The 24636-nt window shown below is 40.2% G+C and overlaps 1 pseudogene; it reads right to left on the reverse strand.

The window, feature by feature from the left end:
• Positions 1–558: 558 nt before the first annotated feature.
• LOC124250175 (T-cell surface glycoprotein CD1a-like) lies at positions 559–11166 on the reverse strand (annotated as a pseudogene).
• Between the last annotated feature and the right edge of the window lie 13470 nt (positions 11167–24636).

Raw genomic sequence — 24636 nt, forward strand, 5'->3', positions numbered from 1 at the left:
AAAATTATAAGGGGAAAAGGGATCTAAATAGCTGCATCAAAGGTCAGAAAGTGAAGATTAGATCTGGCAAAGTACAGTTGAAGTGTGCTGGGAGTTCAGACAAGGCAGAGACTGGTTTCATTTGTAAACCGGGGAAGGCTCTCCGGAGGACATGACATCTGAAATTCACCTATAACTCATTAATATTTGAATATGTGGTGGTTACTGGGACCTCATCCGTTCAGAATTATAATTCGAGTTTGAAAGTCCAAGATCCCAGATCAGAACAACAAATCTTGCAAAATTACAGTTAGCTTATATTGACAACTGATTGTTAGGCAGAAATAAACAACCGCAGCAGACTTGTACAAGAAGACTTGAATAGAAATCATCATCATGCTGCATTTGGGTCCCTGGACTGCTTGGATCTCATTCCTAAGGAGAATAATGTTTGGAATTTCACAGGGTGTGTTGATAAGAACAGAGACAGAAGTCAGTCTGCGTGAGGTGGAGGTGAGAAGAGAGGAGAGGAAGGGAACTGGAGGGGAGGAGGACTGAAGAGAGAGAAAACAAAAAAGATTAGAAGAAAGTGGGGAATGGATAAAAGCACAGGAAGGATGGATACAAGAACTCATTAGCTTTCCTAAGCCAAAATGCAAAACCTGTCAGAAGTACCAGGGGCCCCATCAGTGCTCAGAAGATCAAGCCCATGGGGTTGTGATGTTCTGTAGATTTGGGTGCACGCAAATGTGTCATTTCAAATTCACAACTTGCTTTGCTGCATTTCCTGGATCTTTCTTTGTTCATTTGAGTGTCTGCCTGACCAATATCCTTTCTTCCTATTTCTTCTCTTGTCCCTCTACAGAGATGAATCCTTCATCTAACTCTCCACAGCCTCTTACATCTATGGGTCCCTCATTTTCAACTCTTCTATTTCTTGAATTACCTATTTTTATTCCTTTTTGAGATGAAACCCTTAGAATCTCAAATTGCTCATCTGGCTCTCCTGCTCCGTTTCAGGACCACCTACTCCCACTCGCAGCTCGGGCCCTAGTTCTTTCTTACCCCAATAGAGGATCATGTCCTGCCCTCCTAGACTTCTATGTCTCACCTGGCAAGACAGGTTAGCTGTCTCAATGGCTTCCACCTCCAAGGACTTCCAAAGATACCATGTACCATCTGCATCGGGCAAGATGTTACTTCACTGAGTGTCCAGATGCTCCAGCTCACTCTACATCCACATCACCCAAATAGGCTTTGGGTAGAATCCACAGATGTGATAAACTAGCATCAGATAACCGGAATCAGGACTGGGGCCAATAGACAGCCAGGCCTCTGACCTTACTGCAGAGGACAGGAAAGATATTCAGATGAAGACTCTAACACAGATTTAGAGGTTCAGATCTTCACATCAGTTTAGGTAGACACATATTTCCCACTGCAAGAATCTGTTGCCTGTTATTCTCTCTCCCTCTTGGCTCCTTATCAGGAAGGTGGGGATGGGATGTGGCAAGGTATGATTTTAAAATGGGAAATTCTTGAGGGAGAGTGCAGCACTGATCTTGTCACTGGAGATCTGCCTTCCCTTCATTGAGAAGTCCCAAGAGGAATCATGGGCAGGTGTCATGAGGAGCCTGTGGATTATTTCCAGGGTCACATGGTCCCAATTGAGTTGTCTCCAGACATGCTGAGCCCTGCTTCCACCCTGTGGCAATGGCAACCATGAATTGTTCTGTAAACTCAGGAAATCTGATCCTTGGTAAGCAACATGCATGAAGCCTACTGACGTTTCCCCAAAGTGCAGCTCACAGCCTGCTGCTGTCTGTCCCTCAAAGGGATCGGGGGAAGAGGGATTGTGAATTAGATGAAAGAGGGAGTAAAAAAGATAAAATGACATGAGCGGAAGCAAAAGACAATAGAAACAGAAGGGAGAAGTTTAGGAAATTTGAGGGAATGTAACAAAGTTTGGTATTATCAGAAGTTATGTTAAAAGGGGAATTGTTGGTAGTTGGAGATGGAGGAAGAGATGCGTGACAAGAGGAAGTGGCAAATTGTTCAAAGAAGGCAACACGAATAGCATAAGCAGAGAATAAGGTAGGACTGAGTGTGAGAGAGTTGGCATTATAAGGATCTAGGGTGAATGGAATGCAATAGGTTACAGTGAATTTATTGATAGAGATTGCTGAAGAGATGGGTGGGGGATAAAAATCACACTTTAATAAGTCAAGCAAAGAACGAGGAAGCCAAGGGTATCTGGTTGGAGGCCAGGGAAAGTGTTGGTCACAAGAAACCACTAATGGAAGATAATAAAGCACAAGCCTGCAATCAATGAGAGAGGAGTTTGTAACAGAAGACTTGAACCTTTTGAAGAATCAAGATCTGGATTACACTCTTTGCCCAAAAGTGTGCAATTGCAGTTTTATATGGGGAAAGGTAAGGTTCAGAAGTCAGTGGAGGCTGTCTCCTAGAGGAACGAGACACTCATTGAGACAGACACACACATGCCATCAATGTCCCCATTCACTGTGGTGGGAACTGAACTCACATTCACGCTGCAGTTGACTGGCATGGATGTGAAATGCCTGAAGAAATCCAACGGAGAACATACAAAATAAATTTTCCAGTTTTGTGATCTCCTCATTGCTGAAATGCCCTTGGACCAGGGCCATAAGAAATAGACAGTGCCAGAGTTGCTCTCACAGCCACGAGTCTGCAACTCACTCAACCAACTTGAGCCCAGTTGTGTACACAGCAGCAGTTGCAAAAGGATGAGATCTGGAGGATTTGGAAGGACATTGCTCCTGAAAGTCTACGGCAAAACCACAAACAAGAGGAACAGGAAAGAGTCATTGGGAAGGAGAGAGAATGGGGAAAGTAAGGTGCCAGAGAGGGACACTCAGAATCTGAGGGAAAGGGAAGCCATAGTTATCTCAGGAGACATTTGCTGGCCCCAGGGCCCCAGCCTTATATTCAACCTTCAGAAGAGCACAGGGACCTGGTCAGAGACACTCAGAATGGAAAAAGCTGACACTCTCACTCTCCAGGTATATGCCAGGCAAAACCCACCACACATAAACACACAAACACATACACTCATACACACACACAGACCCTCTTGCACCCAACTGGGAAGTTGCCAGAGTTCTTACTATCTTTATTGTCACCACCTTGGAGGAGAACTGCTAGCAATGGAAGTTGCAGGAACAACATTTCATTTGCAGATGTTCTTTCTTTCTCTCAGAAAAGTGGGCCTTTTATTTCTGTTCTAAGCAAACCTACCCCACAGTATCTCTATTCTGATTTCCTTCTACCAAGAGAAAAACCCTTCCTTTCCTCACTGTCTGCAAAGAAGAAAATCTATTCCTTCCCTAAACCCTGGGCCACCTATTCAGATTCTCATTTCTTTTCTAGTTCTGTGGACAGCCTACGCAGAACCTCATTTCTTCTCCATTTCTCTGGACCACCTACTCACACTCATGGCCCCTCCTCTTCTGACTCTCCTTTCTGGCTTCCAGCTTCTCTCCTTATAGCCAGCTTTCATCCTGCTTACCTTCCCCTAATTTAATTACTATGGAACAAGTCTTATGTGCCATTGAAAAGTCATTTTATTTCTAAGGCCTATTTTTTTCTCACTCATACAATAAAAGCATTAAGCTACGTCGCCTCCCATCAACCTACATAATCTTCTCATGTCCCTGCTCTTTTCTCTCAGTCTGTCCTTTTCTTTCCCTTTTGAATATTCCCCAAATATTCTTTTCCCGTCTCGTCTCTACTTACATCATTCACATCTCTGACTTCTCATTGGTTGCTTTCTTTGTTTTATCAGAACCCCTATGATTGCCCTGTGTAACAGTATAAATTACCACCAATTCTCCATTATTCTTAGGGAAAAACCAGTAGCCATCACAGAGACCATAGAAACATTGAAACACCTAGAGGAAAATCCCTTCTGTTTAGCTTGCATTGATATATATTCACTCACCAGTCACTTAACACCTGCTAGATCAAGGATCTTGCCACACTCATGACTATACAGTGGTTGACAATATGATCACTTTATTCAAGGAGGTTTTAGTATACTTGGGAAGGAAAACATTTAAGCTTAGAACTATAAATCTTGGAGCGCTGAATTATCTTCTAATGTACGGATTCTGTCTAAACAAGCAAGCTTGAAACAGTAACTTCTAAAGTGGCAACCCTTAACTGATGTTTTTCCAGCCAGAATTGTGACTTCAGTGGTTGGCTTGGGGTCTTAGATCCATACCCCTATTGCACTGGACCCCCGACATCTAACAGAGTGCCTGGCAAGTGGTAGGTGTGTTACTGAAACCAAAATGGGTTCCCTCCTGGAAAGTTAAATCAGACTTTCCACCAGAAGTTGTTGTCACACAAAGTAAAGTATATTTGCAGCAAATAGGAGACCATGAGGAATCATTTCCAGAGTCACAGCATCCTCGAACAAAGGGAAGCAGGGACCTTCTATTTCAGATGAGGAATGAATATTCCAAAAGGAGAGGTGGGTATTTGCTTGCACAGGCTCCGTTAAAAAACACATTTCCACATACACTGCAGGTTTTGGTAATAAGGCCTAAGCTCCACCTGGAGAGATCTTAGCATTTAAAATAAGGCAGAGGTGGGGCTGACCCAGTAGTGCGGCAGTTAAGTTCGCACCTTCCTCTTTGGCAGCCCTGGGCTTGCCGGTTTGGGTCCTGGGTGCAGACCTATGCACCGCTTATCAAGCCGTGCTGTGGTAGGCATCCCACATATAAAATAGAGAAAGATGGGCACAGATGTTAGCTCAGGGCCAATCTTTCTCAGCAAAAAGAGGAGGATGGGCAGCAGATGTTACCTCAAAAAAAAATTAATTAATTAAGGCAAAGGTCATAGGCTTAGCTCTTGTGGGGAGGCTTGGTCTGGTTCAGGGTGGTTGGTGACCGTATCTCCTTAACATAGTAAAAGGGAAAAAAACAATTTGGAAAAACAGTTAAATGCTTCCAAAACCATCCTTGCACCAACCAGTGGGTGACAGGCACTCAATAAATATTTTTGAATGATTGAATGAATTTGGTTCAGACAGCCAATTATTTTTTAAGATTATGGAGAGCTTCAACAAAAAAATTTTTAAGACATCAGAAAGTGTTAATCATAGCCCTACTTGGTGAAATTAGACACTTATACTGTTTTTTTTAGGATGAAAGTACATGTTAATAAACATGAAGCTTACTCAGAGGGTCCTGCTGTAAATCTCCTATTACTTATGACAAGAAACCAGTGACAACTTGTAGGAAGTGAAGTTAATAGATTTTTCTGGAGTCATTTATCCAGGATTCCCTTCTTATTGGTCATCCTTTGATGTTCTACACTAGTCTTATATAAGCTGGTCTCCGCTGGACATGTTGACCTTCCGCTTTCATGGTGTTTATAGTTGTCTAAAGTCTCTTAAATATTTGTTTGCGCTTTCTATCATCTGGATAAATGTATTTTGTCTTTTTTTTTCATTAATCTTGGTTTACAAGTAAATAGAAATTATCGCAGGCTAATTTAAGGAAGAAAATAATTTTTTGAAAGTTATAATTAGAACATAGAAAGCTGGAAAGAGCTTCACTACCGTACTTACAATTTTTGAAAAGCTAGGTAATCAAATTCACAACTTTTCTTGAATCCGTTAAAGAGATGAAATATCAGGGCAACCAAAAATCCAGAACTCGAGGAAAGGCAGACTCCTCCAAGGAAAAGGAGATGCAAATTCTTCTGACTTGGGACGGATGTCAGAGGCTATACAAGCTGGTAAGAATAACTCAACTATAATTGCTAACAAATTACTAAAATCTAGCAGGAATACATGGAAAGTCTGAGAGTCACAGACACAGGAAATTCACTTTCATCATTAGGCTTTTTTCCATCGACCTCACCAGGGGCTGTTGAAAGATCAGAGTCAAGGATGTAGCCCAGAGAAATCCTTTCCTGTGGTGCAAGCCTGAGGTGTGAAAGCAGCTGCGGCATGAGAAGGGCAGGAAGTCCCTACCAGACCTTTCTCCCCTATCTCCCACACAGAAAAAACCCTTAACCTGGTAGGAGAAGGGCAGAAAAGCCCTCTTGCCTTCAGGGCACAGGTGAAGATACCCTGCAGCTGGGGGAAGGGGAAAAATGGGGAAGGGACAGTAAAACATCTTGTCCTAGACTATTAGAGGTTCCATACTGCGGAGAGAAAGGCAGGAACTCTTAAAGGCCCAATCCCAACCTAAGCAACAAAGCACTTGCCTAAGAATGAGACTGAACTGAAACAAAACTCCTAACCCCTCTCCCAAGCAGGTTAGCCAGCATGGAGTCACGGGAGCAGTCACTGCTGGAAGAGGAGCAAGAGTGTGCAGATAATTCTTCTTGAGGCACAGCACAAAGGACACACCAAAACCTGACAGTGAAGCTGATATTAAGAGAAGCCCTCTGACAAACAGCTCCTCCCTACAAATAAAGTAATGTTGAATGAATTTGAAGACTGTTGAAACAACAACAAAATACAACCCCGGTTAAGTCTTGACTAGACTGATTCAAACCTCACCCTCTGCTTAGCAAAAGAAAAGACATGCCCGCTTCCAGACTCCCCTCAAAAATACTGTTTACCTCAGTGCCTATTATTCTAAACAAGGTGTCTGCATTCTGATAAAAAATTGTTAAATAGACACACCAAAAAACAAGGAGAGTGTGTTATAGAGCAAAGGGCTTGCTTTGCTTGCCGCAATCTGAGCCAATGAATAACAATGAATTAGAGGTTGACAAAGGAAGCATTTATTCCATTAGCCAGAATAATTGGAAGATGGCAGACTAATGTTTAAAAAAACCATCTTAAAGAATTACAGAATCTTGAGGCAGTTATATAGGGAAAATGGGCAATAAGGAGGGGGCTTAGAAATGTTGGCCTTCAGGCATGACAGACTCCAGGGCCTCTCATTGTTTCCTCCTGTCAATAGTAACCCATAATCCTATGGTCATGGAAATGTTCCTGTTTTTCAGTAGAGAATTGTGCTATTCATCCACTATATATAATCCTCTAGGGACTGGCTTTCTGGTCCACCCTGAGGGAAGAAAGGGCAAGTCATGTACTGGTCAAACTAAGGGATCCCCATGTTATAGGACAGAAGAGGATTTTGGGTGACAGACTCAGCAATTTGTAACTTCAGTAGAGGAAGTAATGGCCTGGGTGATTCAAACCAGGGCGTTACCTTTCCATGACAATATAACTGTGAGAAGAAGGATTAGATCAATGTTTCCTTTTTTAAAGACATATTTTAACTCTCAAAGGAGTTCTGCCACCCACTTATCCCTTGATACAGTAGGATACTTTTCTGGAATTTTGAGGCTGCTTTGATCCAGGAGTAATGTATTCAGAGTTTCAGGCCTACAAGTTTTACAGATAGATGAGTGATGAGAAGAATCTCAAAGGGGCCTGTTCCTTTGGGTGACAACTGGTTTTGGGTCCCTGGTCTTGACATGTTTTCAGCAAAACATGATTACCTGATCAGAAGGCGTGTAGAGGGACATCAGATGGAGGGACATCAGACGGATATGAAGACCTATGAGAAGCAAACTTATGGGTAGAAGTTAATTCAGAGCTTAATGATTTAACATAGTTAGCAATCATGACATTTCTTAAAATGTCCAGAGATTCAGTCCCAAGGGAAGATGCCTGAAAGGGTCTCCCATACAGAATTTCAAACGGCCTCAATTTAAGTCTGCTTCAGGGAGACACTCTAACCTGTAGCAGGGCAAGGGGCAGCGCCTTATCCCAAACCATTAGTTGTGTTTCCTGACAGATTTTGGCAGTGGCTTTCTTTAAGATGTGATTCATTTTCTCTCTTTCCAGTTGAGTTCTCCAAGCTGAGTGTAGTATCCTTCAGATGGCTAAGCTTCTGGACTCTCGTTGAGTTATTTGGCAGAAAAAAGCTGGGCCATTATCACTTTGCAGGGTGTTAGGCAGACTAAGTCTGGGGGTGATTTCTTTTAGCAAAACCTGAGTGAATTCTCATGCTTTGTGAGTCTGAATGGGAAAGGATTCTACCCACCCAGTAAAAGTGTCAACGAACACTAATGAAAACCTGAAATTCCCAGTTGCCCAGGGCATCTGGGTAAAGTCTGTTTGCCAGTCTTCAGTAGACCAATTTCCTTTATGTTGAGTGCCCAGATGTGGGGGACTGGAAGCTGTCTTGTGGTTGTTCTTTGCACAGATTATGTAATTTTTGGTACCCCGTTGTATAGTCTTTTGCAGGTGAGGCCCTATGATGTACTTCTGAACTCATTGGGGGGTAGCATCTCTTTCATAATGCATGCTCTCATATACTTTTCTCAAGAGAGCATATAAGAGGGCCTCAGTTACTAGAATCACTCTGCAGGCATCCCCTTTCCAACCTCCTGGGTATTCAATGTAGTATCCTTACTCTTCAGCTCCTTCTTTCTCCTTTAAGGAATACATCGACTTGTAATCAGTAAGGTTTATCTGTGGCAGAAGGGATCCCCTCATTGCAGGGGTCACTGTCTTGGCAGCTCCTTTGGGCACTTGGTCAACTAGTCTTTATCCTTGGGCAACAGGGGTATTCTCCCTCTAGTGGCCAGGGCAATGCATGATAGCTACCCGAATAGGCTCGTTAATGGCATCAAGCAGTTCTAGGATTTCAGGGCCATGTCTGATTTCCTTTTTCCCTACTCTTGAGTCCCCTTTCTTTCCAGATTGCCCCATGAGCATAAAGTATGTCAAAGGTATAATGGGAGTCTGTGTGTATATTTATTCTTTCACCTCAAGCTAGATGTAGAGCCAGAGTAAGGGCAATGATTTCTGCCTTTTGAGCCAAGGGAATCACTGGGGACAAGACTTTACTTTCCAAAGTCTCTTGTAAGGTTACCACCATACACCCTGCAAATCTCTTACCTTGATCCATGAAGCTGCTGCCATCTGTGAAGACTTCCAAGTCCAATTCTTCCAGAGGACAGTCCAACAAATCAGGTCAGCAAGAATACACTGTCTCAATAACTTGTAAGCAGTCATGTTCTAAGGCTTCTGATGTCTCACTAAAGAGCAAGGTGATTGGGTTTGGGGAGGATGATATTTTAATCCGCACATTTGGATTGTCCAAAAGGATTGCTTGATATTTGCCCGTCCTTCCTGAAGTGAGCCAGTATCCTCCTTTTTGTTCCAATAATGTGAGTATTTGAGGTGGCACATATACTTTAGTGGGTTGGCCCAGGATGAATTTTTCAGTTTCCTGAAAGTTGTCGCGGGTAGCAGCCACTACCCTGAGGCAGGCAGTCCAGGCTTTGACAGTCTGATCCAATTGCTTGGAAAAATAAGCCCAGTTTTTGAGTTGAAACCCCCAAGCTTATTCCCTGCCTTTCATGTACATATCAGTTGAAGGGCTTGTCCATGTTAGGGAGCCCCAAGTCTTGGGCTGAAATTGGCTTTGTCTTAATGGTATGAAAAGCCACCTGATATTTCTTTGTCCACTCCAGTGATTCCAAGTCTAGCCTTCTTAGAGCCTCATAGTGGGGTTTCAGTATGAGTCCATAGTTAGGAATCCAGATCTGACAGAAACCAGCCATGCCCAAGAATCCTCATAGCTGTCACTGGGTGGTGGGAGAAGTTAGGCATGCTATAGCTTTCTTTTGGTCTGGCAACAGTTCCCTCTGGCCTTTCGATAATGTAAATCCTAAGTAGAGAATTTTTGCTTTCAGATCTGTGCTTTCTTTTGCTAGAACTTGTATCCACATTCAGCCAAATTATTTAAGGTCTTTATTGTATTGGCCAGATACTGCTATCAATATGTCATCCACATACTGTAGCAGCAATCCTTCTTGTAATTGTAAGTGACCCAGATCTTTACCTAGGGCCTCCCTGAATAGTATAGGGGAAGTTTTGGAGCCCTGGGAGAGCAATGTCTGAAAATATTGTTGAGTGGCCTGAGTGTCTAGGTCATACCATTCAAGGGCATAGAGCTGTTGTGATTTTTCCATGAGTGCTATGCAGAAGAGTGTGTCTTTTAAGTCTCAAGCTGAAAACTGGCCGCATTCACCAGGAATATTTGTTAGCAATCTGTAAGGGTTGGACACCACAAGGTGTAAGTCCTAAACGACCTTATTTATAGCACGAAGGTCCTGGACAAGCCAATATTCATCTGAATTGGATTTCTTGACCAGGAGAATAGGAATATTATATGGTGACTGGCAAGGTCTGATTAATCCCTGATGCCAGGAATTTCTACACAATGAGTTGAATGCCCTTCTGAGTCTCCTGCTTTAGCAGATATTGTCTCAGGTTAGGTTTTATTTTGGGGATTTTCATTGGTATGTGTATTGGCTGGACATTCTTTGCCTTCTCAGGTGTCCCATCTGTCCACACATCCTATCTTACCTCCTTGAGAATTTCCAGGAACAACTGGTCTGGCAGTGGTTTTGGAATGCCTAGCAGGGCCATCTGGAACTGTAAGGATTGTTCTGGTGGCACTTGCACCTCTAACTGGCTTGGAGTGAAGTCACTTGTGCATTCAGTTTATGCAAAAGGTCTCGTTCCAGGGGGGAAATACAGCATTCAGGTTTAGATTTAAAAAAAAAACAAAAACAAAAACCTGTGCTGCAATATCTTGTCTCCAACTTGACATTCTAGAATTTGGAGAAAAGACCATGGTTGAACTTCTCCTGATATTCTGGTCACCAGACTGGATCTTGCTGTCTTGTGTTAATTTAGGGTTCAAAACCAAATAATTGGTTCCTGTATCTATCAAAAAAAAATAGATCAAAAAAGCTGGTTCCCCACTTTCAATTGTACTTGAAGCTCTTGTGGGGAAATGAGGATGGCATGATGAAAGCCCAGTTGAGTCCCCAGGCACCTTCACTCTCCATCTGAATCTCCAGTCCTGCCAGCCATTTGAATTATCCTTCTCCTCTTACCATCAACACTTCCCTTTCCCTTCTCAGGGTACTCTCTCTTTGGTGTCCTTTTTTGCAGTAGGTACACTGGTTCTTTCCCAAAGGATGCTTACCTCCATTCCTCCAATCAGGAGTCTTGCTTCTGGGAATAGCTCTCCTCCCAGTCAGAGCAGCTGTAAGGAGGACAGTGCTCTGTTTTACATCCTCTTCCTTTGTTTTGTGCTCTCTGTTGTTATACACCTTGAAAGTAATATTTAACAGCTGGGAGGGATTCATGCCCAATGCCCCATCAAGCTTTCACAATTTCTTCCAGATAGCAGGAGTGCTTTGTCCTATGAAGGTCATATTGACCATTCATATGTTCTCTGGGGCCTCAGGGTCAGCATCTGTGTAACATCTATAAGCCTGTTGTATGCGTTCAAAGAATTCAAAAGGATCTTCACCGGGTTTTTGCTGGATTCCTTGTACTTTACTTTTCTGTTTAGGGATCCCTGTTTTTAGCCCTGCCAGGATGCATCTTCTGTAGTGCTCCAACCTACCCCTTCCTGCTGCCTCATTGGGATCCTAGGCCACCTTGGTAATAGGAATGATGACAGTGGCCTCTCTAGGTACCATTGAGGTCAGCTATATGGAGCCTGTTAGCGTCTTCCCTAGCTTTGTCTATTACCATCTGTGTTTCACCCCCGTGAGGAGTATGTTCATCAAAATAAATGTATCTGCCCACATGAGGTGATACATGAAAAAGACAGAAGAAAACAAGTCAGTCATCTTTTGGGAGTCCTCATGGTATGGTGGATTATTATATTTCCAATTAAAGAGGTCGAAAGTGGAGAAAGGAGAGTGTACCCAAACAAAGCCAGCTGGTTGCCCCTGTGCGTTTATGCCTATGGGATACTGCCACAGCAGAAACTGCTCTGCCCCAGGAAGGGCCCCCTGACTTAATTGGATACCTTGCTGAGTTTGAGAGGGAGAGTATCCCTCAGGCATTTCCTCTTCTTGAAATTGTGGTCCCAGGAAAGGCGGAGGAGGAAGAGGAACTGGAGTGTTGTTGGAAGGTTTAGAGTTTGCAGGACCATCAAATCCTCATCCTCTTTCAGTCCCTCCAACATGACAAGAGGTCTTTGCACTATTATGTGGCCATTAGGTTCATTTCCCCTTTTACCTGGTCTAGATATAGCAGCATATATGCTTGAATGGAGGGGATTTAACCCTCCTTTCCTTCCTTCTTGCAGAACATTTCTAGCTGTAAGATGGTATCATAACTGAGCGCCCCATTTGTAGGCCACTTTTCTCCTGAGCCTAGTGTATACTGGGGCCAGGCTACAATACAGTAAAAGATCATCTTTTTCTCTGTCAGGGACCCATATCTGAAATCAGTCCAATTGATCAGTATGCATCCTAATGGGCTTCTTCTTGGGGTGGATGAAGTGGAACCCGTGGGAATAAAGCTTGTGTCCAACAATTAACAGACCTGAAGAAGGGTGCAGGGCTTGACTCCACGCATCCGGATAACTATAGGACTTGTCCAAATACCACTCCAACTGAGTACACAGTTCCCACACCAGTGCTAAACAAGCCAAAGAGGCAAGAGGTAATGGTTTAAGGTGGGGTAAAGATCTAATTGCCCAATGCCCCTGTAAGTGTCAGGTGCCTGGCAGAAAGTTTTTAAATCTTCTATTTTGCAGAAAGTTTAAGTCCCACTTACTTTAAGCCCTAACTTAACTTTCACAAAATAACAGCAAAGAAAGTGCCAGACAAGACAAACAAAGGGGGGAAAAGATGGTCAGGCCATGCTCTAATAGCTTCTTCCCAAGGGTTATTAAGATAGAGGACACACAAACAGCAGTGTCTGCATTGAGGGGTACAAATCTGCTTGACACTCGACAGAAAAGGTCACAGACTTCACATCCCCACAAATGATGAAACAGGCATTAGAGGTATGCTATAGGATTCTGACAAAGAGAAAAACTGGCACACAGACCAGTGGACCAACACACACATTCAGGAGAAAAGAACATATAGGCACGTGCACCACAAGGAAACCAGAAAGTAGTCTTCCAGATAATATGCTAGGCAGACTACTCTCCTTTATCCCTCAACAACAGTGCCTAAAACAGATGGACTTTGGCCTGACCAAGGCCCCTGGACAAGGAAAAAGTCATATAGTACCCAGGAGTGCACTCCCGGATGACTTACCTAGCTCCAGATGCAAGCTAATCAGTTCATGATCCAGTCCTTCACTTCTTAATCACTGAAGCATTAGAGGCAGTTGGCAATGGAGGAGGCCACAAGAAGGCTTTTCCAGGTGGAAAAAGCCACCCAGTAGTTGCTGGGAAAATCCTGAAGCAGCCTCCTCCAAGTTGAGTAACCATAGGCAGAAGCATATCCCATCTGGGTAACCAGAAATTTGTTACTGAGCAATGGGCTCACTCTGCTCACCATCATCTGAACCAATTAATCACCATGAGTTAGAGATCAAGAAAGAAAGAATTTATTTGATTGGCCAGCATAGTGGAAGATGGCAGACTAGTGTCTGAAAAAAAACATCCTAAAGAATTACAGAATCTTGAAGCAGTTATACAGGGAAAATGGGCAACAAGGAAGGGTTTTAGAAATGTTGACCTTCAGGCATGGTGGACTCCAGGGCCCCTCATTGTTCTTTTCTTCTGTCCTTGACGATTACTATCCTACAGGTGTTCGTTCTTCCTGGAGGCCTTCTTGTTCCTTGGGAAAATTTGTTAAGATTGTTAAGAACTCAGATCTGGTGTCAAGATGACTATGTAGGTGGGCTCTGAACTCACCTCCTCCCATGGACACAACAAATTTACAACTACTCTTGAAACAATTAGCCCAAGAGAGAAGTGAAACTGGATAAAATAACCCCCACAACAAGGGACAGTGCTGACTGAAGTGGAAGAGGCAGAAATTCCTTACTGGAGAGGGAAAAGCTATCTTTTAGTTGTAGCACTTCATGGCTAACCAGGAGCAATGTTGAGGTATGAAGCTTTCCTGGAGGAGTGGGGGATCTGAGTGGGGTAAATTTGCCAAAATAAGCAGCTTTCAGACTCAGCACAACCAAGACAAGTGTCATAATATCTGGCTTTGCTGACTATTAGCAACTGAAAATAGTCTATTGGACTATTGGGGAAAAAGCTATTGGACATAAGGGGGAAAAAGCATGCTTTTAAAGAGTCCATGCAAAAATTCGCCCATTTCAGAAAGCAGCCTAAAATCACAAGAAAGAAAGGTGTACAGTCCTTTGGTGAAAAGAGACTCACTTGATAGGCTCTGGGAGATCTCAGTGAGAGGTGAGACCTCCCCAGGCAGGGATCACCTTCCCAGGGACTGAGACATTGGCAGCAGCCATTATTGTGAACTAGTACAGGCATGTTGACACAGACACTGGCAGACACCTTTGGAGTTCTTCCCTTGGCTTGTTGGCCCAGGATCTGCCCTACCCACTAGAGCACCAATTTAATCCAGCTCAGCCAGGGCAGGAAGCCCACCCAAAATCAAGCCCTTGTGAAACTAGTGGGACTGCCTAGCTGCGGTGCCAGGAATCTCTGCAGCCAGGTGAGTGAGTCTGCCTTTGCAGGGCAGAGCATGTGTGAATAGTGGGCCTGCACTGGTGGAGTGTGTGGGGCCTCTGCAGTGGTGCGACTGGGTCTGCTTCAGTGAGTCGGGGCAGGCGTAAGGGGTAAGACTGTGTTGATAGGGTGTAAGCCCCTGCATGTGGTGAGGCTTGTCAGTTGTAGCAATTTGTGCTTCTCAAACAGCCATGTAGGGGATCAGCCCCCACTTCCAAAGCCTGAAACAATTGGGTGCTCTCATACCTGGGGTCAGCCCCACTTAGCTGCACTCCTGAGAGAGCTGAAAACCACCTTGCAAGTTGGAGGCCTATGGCAATTGTAAGCCTCTGAGCCTAAAAACCAGTCACACTGGGGGCCTACACACTTAACAGAAAAAATGCACCAGGAATGTGCGATTAGACTTTGCAGCCAACTGTGCTGTGGCTCCCTATGCCTGATAAAGTGACTGAAGGGACCATAGCAGCTGCACACAGCTAAGCATTACAATCAACTAGGCAGGGGGACAGCCTAGCCTCCCCATGCACCTGCAGTAAGAACAACCATGCCACAACAGAAGGACACACAAAGCCCACACAGGGGACACTCCTGGAACATAAAGAACAGGTGACAAAAAAAAAAAAGCACACTTCTGGGCCTCATAAGGCATCTCTTACATAAAGCCGCCTCTCCAAAATTGGGAGATGTAGCTGATCCACCTAAAACATAGATATAAGCACAGAGAAAGAGGCAAAATGAGGAGACAAAGAAATACATTCTAAATAAGGAAACAGGACAAATCCTCAGTAAAAGAACTAAGCCAAACAGAGATAAATAATCTACCTGATAAAAGAGTACAAACTAATAGTTATAAGGATGCTCACTGATCTTGGGAGAAGAATGAATGAACTCAGTGAGAACTTCAACAAAGAAGTGGAAAACATAAAAAAAGAACCAATCAGACATGAAGAATGCAATACTGGAAATGAAAAATTCATTAGAGACACTCAATAGCAGAGTAGATGATACAGAAGAATGGATCAGTGAGCTGGATGAAAGACTAGAGGCAATCACCCAAGCTGAACAGATAAAAGAAAAAAGAACTAAAAAGAATGAGGACAGCCTAAGGGACCAGAGGGACAAAATCAAATGTCCTAACATCCATGTTATAGGAGTCCCAGAAGGAGAAGAGAGAGACAAAGGGGTAGAGAATCTATTGAAAGAAATAGTAGCTGAAAATTTTCCTAACCTAAGGAAGGAAACAGACATCTAGGTAAAGGAAGCACAGAAAGCACCAAACAAGATAAACACAAAGAGGCCCACACCAAGACACATTATAATTAAAACGTCAAGAATTAAAGATAAAGAGAGAATCCTAAAAGCCACAAGAGAAAGGCAACAAGTTACACACAAAGAAATTGCCATAAGGCTATCAGCTGGCTCCTCTGCAGAAACCTTACAGGCTAGAAGGGAGTGGAACAAGATATTTAAACTACTGAAAAGAAAAACCTACAGCCAAAAATACTCTACACAATAAGTTTAACATTCAGAATGAAAGGAGAGAAAAGAATTTCACAGACAAGCAAAAACTAAAGGAGTTTATCACCGAGAAAGCAGCCTTACAAAAATGCAAAGGTACTTATTTAGTTGGAAAAGAAAAGATGACAACAGGAATAAGAAAATTATTAAAAACAAAACCAAAACAATAAAATCACTGGTAAAGGGAAATCTACAGTAAAGGTGACAGATCAACCACCCATGAAGCTAATATGAAGGTCAAAGGCAAAAGTACTAAATTGATCTATTTCCATGATAAGAGTGTAATGGAAACACATGCAGAAAGAAGAGGTTAGATGTGATATCAAAAACATAAAATATGAGAGGAGGGCAGTAAAAGAGTAGAGCTTTTAGAAGAAGGTCAAACTTAAGAAACAATCAACTTAATATAGATTGCTATATACACAGATGATTATTTATGAACCTCATGGTAATCACAAACCAGAAACCTATAATAAATACACAAAAAATTAAGAGAAAGGAACCCAAACATAATACTAAAGAAAGCCATCAAACCACAAGGGAAGAGAGTAAGTGAAGAAGAAAAGAACAGAGAAGAACTAGTAAAACGTCCGGAAAAAATAAGCAACAAAATGGCAATAAGTACTTCTTACCAATAGCTATTTTAAATGTCAATGGACTAAATGTTCCGATGAAAAGGCATATGGCGGTTGATTGGATAAAGAAACAAAACCCATATATATGCTGCATACAAGAGACACATTTCAGACCTAAAGACACTCACAAACTGAAAGTGAGAGATGGATAAAGAGACTCCATGCAAATGACAATGAAAGAAAGTTGGGGTAGCAATACTTATATCAGACAAAATAGACTTTAAAACAAAAGCTGTAACAAGAGACAAGAAGAGCACTATATAATGGTAAAGGCAACAATCCAACAAGAGGATATAACACTTGTGAGTATCTATGCACTGAAGATAAGATCACCTAAAAATATAAAGCAATTATTAACAGACATAAAAGGAGAAATAGACAGTAAAACAATAACGGTAGAGGACTTTAACATTTCACTCACTCCAAAGGATAGATCATACAAACAGAAGATCAATGAGGAAACATAGACCTTAAATGATGTTTTAGACCACATGGACTTAGTAGATAAATACAGAACATTCAATCCAAAAACCACAGAATACACATTCTTTTCAAATGCACATGGAACATTCTCCAGAATAGATCAACTATTAAGCCATGAAACAAGTCTCAATAAATTTAAGAAGACTGAAATAATACTAACATCTTTTCTAACCACAACAGTATGAAACTAGAAATCAACTCCAGGAAGAAAATCAGAAAAGCCACAAACGTGGAGATTAAACAAAATGGAACTGAACAACTATTGAGTTGATGAAGAAATCAAAGGAGAAATCAAAAATCACCTGGAGACAAAAGAAAATGAAAATATGGCATGACAAAACTTATGGGATACAGTAGAAGCAGTTCTAAGAGGGAAGTTTATAGCAATGCAGGCCTACCCAAACAGATAAGAAAAATCTCAAATAAACCAGAGCACCTAAAGGAACTGGAGAAAGAGGAACAAAGAAAGCCCAAAATCAGTAGAAGGAAGGAAATAATAAAAACAAAGAAAGCCCAAAATCAGTAGAAAGAAGGAAATAATAAAAATCAGAGCAGAAATAAGTGAAATAGAGACAAAAAAACAATAGAAAAAATTCTTGAAACAAAGAGCTGGCTCGTTGAAATGATAAACAAAGTTGACAAAACTTTAACTAGACTCACCAAGAGAAAAAGAGAGAAGGCTCAAATAATTAAAATCGGAAACAAAAGAGGAGAAATTACAATGGACACCTCAGAAATACAAAAGAATATAAGAGAATACTATGAAAAGCTATACACCAACAGGTTGAATAATCTAGAAGAAATGCATAAATTCTTAGAATCATACAATCTTCCAAAAGTGAATCAAGAAGAAATAGAGAATCTGAATGGACCAATCTCCAGTAAGGATTTCAAAAAAGTAATCAAAAACCTCCCAAAAAGTAAGAGTCCAGGACCAGATGGCTTCCCTGGTGAATTCTACCAAACATTCAAAGAAGACTTAATACCTATCTGTCTCAAACTGCTCCAAAAAATTGAGAAGAGGGGAAGCTTCCTAATACATTCTACAAAGCCAAAATTACCCTGATCCCAAAGCCAGACATGGATAACACAAAAATAAAATTACAGGCCAGTATCACCGGTGAACATTGAAGCAAATGTCTTCAACAAAATACTATCCAGTTGAACACAGCAATACATTAAAAAGATCACACATCATGATCAAGTGGGACTTATTCCAGGGTTTGAGGGACGATTCAACATCCTCAAATCAATCAACATGATGAACTACATTAAAAAAATGAAGAATAAAAATCACATGATCATCTCAATAGATGCAGAGAAAGCATTTGACAAGATACAGTATCCATTTACTATAAACACTCTAAATAAAATGGGTATAGAAGGAAAGTACCTCAACATAATAAAGGTCATATATGACAGACTGACAGATAATGTCATTCTCAATGGAGAAACACTGAAAGCTATTCCTTTAAGAACAGGAACCAGACAAAGATGCCCACTGTCACCACTCTTATTTAAAATAGTATTGGAAGACTTAGCCAGAGCAATCAGGCAAGAAAAAGAAATAAAAGGGATCCAATTGGCAAGTAAGAAGTAAAACTGTCACTATTTGCAGATAACATGATTTTGTATATAGAAAACCTTAAAGAATGCACAAAAAACTTTTAGAAATAATAAATGAATACAGTAGTTTAAAGATACAAAATCAACATACAAAATCACTTTGTTTATACACACTAACAGCAAAGTAGCAGAAAGAGAAGTTAAGAACAGAATCCCATTTAAAATTGCAACAAAAAGAATAAAATGCCTAGGAATAAATTTAACCAAAGAGATAAAAGAACTGTACACTGGAAACTGTACAACATTGCTGGAAGAAATTGAAGAATACACAAAGAAATTGAAAGATATTCTGTGCTCTTGTATTGGAAGAATTAACATAGTTAAAACGTCCATACTTCCTAAAGCAAAATACAGATTCAGTGCAATCCCTATCAAAGTTCCAATGACATTTTTCACAGAAATAGAAGAAGCTTAAAATTCATATAGAACAACAGATCCCAAATAACCAAAGAAATCCTGAGGGAAAAAAATAAAGCTGGAGGTATCACACTCCCTGATTTCAAAATATACTACAAAGCTATAGAAACGAAAACAGCTATAGAAGTGATACTGGCATAAAAACAGACACACAGATCAATGGAACAGAATAGAGGGCCCAGAAATAAACCCACACATCTAATGGACAGCTAATTTTCAACAAGGGAGCCAAGAACATATTATGGAGAAAGGAAAGTCTCTTCAACAAATGCTGTTGGGAAAACTGGACAGCCACATGGAAAAGAATGAAAGTTGACCATTATCTTACACTACACAGAAAAATTAATTCAAAATGGATTAAAGACTTGAATATAAGATCAGAAACCATGAAACTTCTAGAAGAAAACATAGGCAGTACACTCTTCAACATCAGTCTTCGCAGCATATTTTGAAGTACCATATCTGATCAGGCAAGGGAAATAATAGGAAAAAAAAAAACAAATGAGAATACATCAAACTAAAAATCTTCTGCACAGCAAAGGAAACCATCAACAAAACAAAAAGACAACCTAAAAATTGGGAGAAGATATTTGCAAACCATATATCTGATAAGGGGTTAACACCCAAAATATATAAAGAAGTCATACGTCGCAACAGCAAAAGAACTAACAACCCAACAAAAAAATAGACAAAAGATCTGAACAGACACTTTTCCAAAGAAGTTATACAGATGGCCAGCAGTCACATGAAAATATATTTAACATCACTAATTATTAGGGAAATGCAAATCAAAACTACAATGAGATGTCACCTCACACCTGTTAGAATGGCTATAATTAACAAGACAAGAAATAACAAGTGCTGAAGAGGATGTGGAGAAAAGGGAACTTTCATTCACTGCTGGTGAGAAGGCAAACTGGTGCAGCCAGTGTAAAAAACAGTATGGAGATTCCCCCAAAAATTAAGAATAAAACTACCATATGATCCAGCTATTCCAATGCTGAGTATTTATCCAAAGAACATGAAAATATGAACGTGTACAGATATATGCACTCCTATGTTTATTGCAGCATTATTCACAATACAAGACTTGGAAGCAACCTAGGTGCCCATGAAAGGATGAATGGATAAAGATGAGGTATATATACATAGAATGGAATACTACTTGGTCATAAAAAGGATGAAGTCTGGCCATTTGCAACAACATAGATAGACCTTAAGGGCATTATGGTAAGCAAAATAAATCAGATGGAGAAGTCACACACTGTATAATTTCACTTATGGGGAAGAAATAAAAAACGACAGCAATGAAGAAACCCAAAGAAGCAGAGAATAGATTGGTGGTTCCAGAGAGGAAGGGGGGAGGGTGAAAGGAGTATAAGGGCACCTGTATATGGTGATTGATAACAATTAGACTTTGGGAGGTATTGAAATCTACACAGAAATTGAAATATAATGATAGACACCTGAAATTTACATAATGTTAAAAATGAATGTTACCTTGATAAAATATTTTAGAAAACAACAACAATGGTTTTAATTTTAAATTTATTATAAAATTTAAATTTATTATATTTTCAATGCACTCCAAATTTGTATTAAGACTGAAAAGTAATAATATTATTCTTGTATGACATTTCTTAAAACTATTTAAAAATAGACTTGTAGTATATCTTGTACTACCAAGATTTTAAAAAAAGAATGTGCACAGACCAAAGAATATAGAATGCCATAGAATTTTTCGAGGATTTTCAAATGTTGTTGGTCATATTTTCCATGTATGGTGGCGTTGTCATATGTCTGACTCTTCAAAGCATTTTTGTCTGTATTCAGCTTTTGTAACTTGCCTTTGAATGCTTTATATAATTCTTTTCCTTTCATTTCAAGTACTGGGAAAATTCTTCAACACACAAAATTGTCTTATGTGGAAATATGTAAATTTGGAAGTACACAAATTTAATAATTATTTGTTTTACCTGGCTTATATCTGAGGCTATGTTATCAATCCTTAGAGGAAAATATTTAGCATTTCCTACCTTATTTATCATTACTTAAGTCATCACATCTGTGATAATATTAATTGCTCAGCTTTGTATTTCATTTTCTAAGTAATGTGTTGTTATTTGTTATTAATGCTATTATTTGTTATTAATGATAGATTTCTACATAAATGTTCTGCCATAATGTTGGCATAATTTGCAGTAGAACTTGCCAAGTGAAGAGAATACTAATACATTGTCTTGGATGGTGCTCTGAATGCTTGACTTTGTCCTGCCAAAACTGAATCATCCATATTATATGTTCAATCACAGCATGTCAATATTTTCATATAGTCATAGTCCCACAGCCTTCATAGTTATATACTTTAATCATATTTCTATTTTGAATACTTATGTGTTCAAGTATCATTAAGGATTTTTCATTTTCTTTTGCTCTTAACATGATAATCCTGATGATCTTTTACTCATTCTCATTCATCAGATGATTTTTTCATTCCTAAAGAATTTAATATAAATTAAATAATAATACATAAGAGGTTTTTTTTAAAGCAACCAGAATCTAGTTATTTTTTCACCAATCAAAAAAATTTGTGTGCAATAAATGTTTCAAAACCGATCTTTACTTAAACTTTCTAGTGAAGTGCATTGAGCATTCAAAAAAGTGTACAATAATAATTATAAAGATCCCTGAGTTATCACAAGAAGAACACACCTGTGTCATGCAATTCAAGTCAAGCAGTAGAATATCGCTAGCGCCTCAGAAGACTCCTTATGCCCCTCCCAAAATTACTCCATCTCTCATCCCTAAACATAACCTCTATCCTGACGTCCAACATTATAATTAGTGTTTCTATCGCTTTGCAATAGTTTACCTTCTCCCTAAAGAATACCCTTATTCATTTTCTTGTATGGTGACAAATTATTCCAGTTTTTCCCTGTCTAAAAAAAAGTATTTACCTTCAATTGTGACGTATATTTTCAGGAAATATAGAATTCTACATCTTCACTTTCATTATGTTAGCATGCCAAAAACAATATTACGTTAATTTCTGGCCCCTTTGTTGTGTTGGGTTTTTTTTTTTGAGAAGTCAGATATTAGTCTAATTATTGCTCCTCTCTAGGAAATGTGTCTCTTGTCTCTGGCTATTTTTAACACATTCATATTGTCTTTGGTTTTCAGTAGTTTTACGATGATGTACTTTGTATTACATTTTATTCATTTTGCCCTGATTCACTGGAAATTTTGAACTTGATTTTCTCTTTCAGAAAGTTCTCAGCCAGTATTTCATCACAAGCATTATCTGTTCCGTTCTCTTTTCTGTCATTTTGTGACTCCAACTACGTGCATTTGACTTTTACATGATAGCCCCTCAATTGCATGCTTTGACTTTTCTATGCTGTCCAAACTATTGTCTCTCCAAAATTCATTCTGGATATATTTTCTAATTTGTCTTCCAGTAAACAAATTCTCTCTTAGTAGAGTCTTATCTGCTCTTACATCCATCCATATTTTTGGTTGCTATTATTTTATTTCTCTATTAACGAATTTCCATTTGTTCGTTCTTTATAGCTTCCATTTCTCAGCCAAAATTCTTAATCTTTTTTTAATCTCTTTGAGCATGTTAAGTCTGCTTATTTTAAAGTCTGACCTGATAACTCAATTATCTAGGACCCAGGTAAATCTGCCTTTACTCTCTGTTGCCCTTTTATTCTTTAAATTTTGGTTCATTTTACCTTGTCTCTTTATGTTTCCAGGTGGTGTTTGTTTTGTTTTTGTCTCTGTTTTGGATTTTGAATGTTGATCATTTATTTTTTAAAACTCTAGAAATGGTTTGGGGCTGAGAATAATGTCATCTTCCTCCAGAATCATTTAAGGATATTAGCAATACAAAATTACTTTATTAATTTCAGAGACTAAGATAATTTGAAACTTAGCTACAGTTTCTGCAAAGGTTATTCTCATTCTGCGTCACACTTCCTCCTAGGATGCAGACCTCTAGGCTGGAAACCAAAATTCATGCACCGATGATATCTTTGAAGATTTATGAGTCTGCTGAAAGCTTTACTTAGCTTGTCAGTTTCCGTAGCTGCCTCTCTTGGAATTAGCAGATGCCCTTAGAGGAGAAATAGTTCCAAATACAGAGCTCATCTTTGCGAATTTGTCTTCTCCCAGATATTGACCCAGTAATTTATCTCTTCTTTGTAGGTTCTTCATTGCCTTGAGGCAGATTTTGTTTTATATTTTTCTTGCTTTTTCTAGTTGTTCTTGACAAGAGAGTTGATCCAAATTAGGTCGGCTACAATTTCTAGAAGCAGAAAACCTGTGTTTCTTTTTTAATTATTTATGAATTAAACTTATCATCCTTCCATGAGTGAAGCCACAATTTGTGTTTCGGATACCTAGGAAATAACAGAGCTGGTGAAGACGAATTGAACTGAGCATGTGTACAAGCCACGTGAATTCAAAGTTAGTTTCTTCACAGGTCTCCTTCTTGACCATTAAGCCACCTCAAAATAATGTAGAAGAGGAACTAAATTTGGGGCATCTCATCTAGGCTGCATACCTAGTCTAGACTGAAAGTCAAGTAAAAAACTGGTCCTAATTGTTTTTCTGCCTAATGTTTTAAAATAATCCATTTCTAAGAGCTCTCTGATTCCTTTAACAGAATCTTTGCCTCACCCATTGCTGCTGAGGCAGCCTAGTTGAAGGTCAGTGCTTATAGAATGTCATGCACATTGCTTAGGATTTGCTTTGGTCTTGTGGCCTGTGTTTTCAATACCAGGTTTATTTGTGAGGCCTGTGCATTTATTTAAGGCCTAGCAAATAAATCTCTTCTTCCATAAGAACACACTCTTGCTCTAGCAGATGCTGTGGTCAGCCACCAAGATAGGCCCTTCAAGACAAATAGGCTCATTCACTCGGCTTAGGAGTGTACTGGCTGCTGACTGCTCACAGACAGGTCTCTCTTCAGGAATTGTCTCCAGTGAAAGAGAGATGCTTTGTGCCAGGGAATGCTCCTTCCCTGGGGAGAGCACACATCAAATGTGGGAGTAAAAAGGTAATGCCCCACTACTTGTTGTAGCGAATCTTTGAAGGGCCATCCTAGCTCCAGAATAGTCTATGAACTTGATTAAATCCTCAACTGCGTCACAGTTCAACTTCTCCCTCTGCTCAGCCCTGCTTCCCTCTCTCTTTTACAGGTGTTGTTCCTGAGAGCATCCCTAATGAATGTTCCACATGCAGATGTCCACCTGAGTCTGTTTCCTCAGAAATTGACATAAGACACTCATTTATATAAAAACAGCCACTTGATTTGGACAAAGCCATCGTGAGCAGCTGTAATCTGTCACAGTGAAAACCTCAAATAAACAACAGGTGCAAAATCTTACAGCTGTCTGGCCAGGCTACAGCAGGAAAGCGGCCTCTGCACAACATAGAAAAATCTCTCATGTTGAACCATAGAGGCCACTGCACACCAC

This window comes from Equus quagga, chromosome 13, assembly GCF_021613505.1.
Source record: "Equus quagga isolate Etosha38 chromosome 13, UCLA_HA_Equagga_1.0, whole genome shotgun sequence".
Classification (NCBI taxonomy): domain Eukaryota; kingdom Metazoa; phylum Chordata; class Mammalia; order Perissodactyla; family Equidae; genus Equus; species Equus quagga.